Raw genomic sequence first — 722 nt, 5'->3', positions numbered from 1 at the left:
ACAAAAACACTGCGACTCACAAGACAAAAAACACGAAAACACCTGTCTGTCGGGAGAGAGAGAAGCCGCAGCGTGTGAACGCGCCGCCATCTTGTTTGACAGAGGCGTCTTACCTGGGCTAAGGAGAAGAAGAACTGGACTGTTGCCCAATGGTCCAAAGTCCTCTTTTTGTTGTTTGCCACAACAAAAGTTATTTTGTTGTTGTTTTTGTAAGTTTTGTATTTCATTTGGAAACCAAGGTCCTAGAGTCTGGAGGAAGGGTGGAGAAGCTCATAGCCCAAGTTGCTTGAAGTCCAGTGTTAAGTTTCCACAGTCTGTGATGATTTGGGGTGTAATGTCATCTGCTGGTGTTGGTCCATTGTGTTTTTTGAAAACCAACGTCACTGCACCCGTTTACCAAGAAATGTTGGAGCACTTCATGCTTCCTTCTGCTGACCAGCTTTTTGAAGATGCTGATTTCATTTTCCAGCAGGATTTGGCACCTGCCCACACTGCCAAAAGCACCAAAAGTTGGTTAAATAACCATGGTGTTGGTGTGCTTGACTGGCCAGCAAACTCACCAGACCTGAACCCCATAGAGAATCTATGGGGTATTGTCAAGAGGAAAATGAGAAACAAGAGACCAAAAAATGCAGATGAGCTGAAGGCCACTGTCAAAGAAACCTGGGCTTCCATACCACCTCAGCAGTGCCACAAACTGATCACCTCCATGCCACGCCAAA

At 45.8% G+C, this 722-nt stretch overlaps 1 protein-coding gene across 1 annotated transcript in view; it reads right to left on the bottom strand.

The window, feature by feature from the left end:
- The window catches only part of LOC107586499 (protein kinase C epsilon type-like), a 101,199-nt gene that overhangs the window by 2,546 nt on the left and 97,931 nt on the right, over window positions 1-722 (bottom strand). The gene's annotated exons all lie outside the window — the stretch shown is intronic.

Source organism: Sinocyclocheilus grahami, unplaced genomic scaffold (assembly GCF_001515645.1).
Source record: "Sinocyclocheilus grahami isolate Dianchi unplaced genomic scaffold, SAMN03320097.WGS_v1.1 scaffold82.1, whole genome shotgun sequence".
Classification (NCBI taxonomy): Eukaryota; Metazoa; Chordata; class Actinopteri; order Cypriniformes; family Cyprinidae; genus Sinocyclocheilus; species Sinocyclocheilus grahami.
The sequence above is the reverse complement of the archived record's forward strand: the minus strand, read 5'-3'. Positions and strand labels throughout refer to the sequence as shown.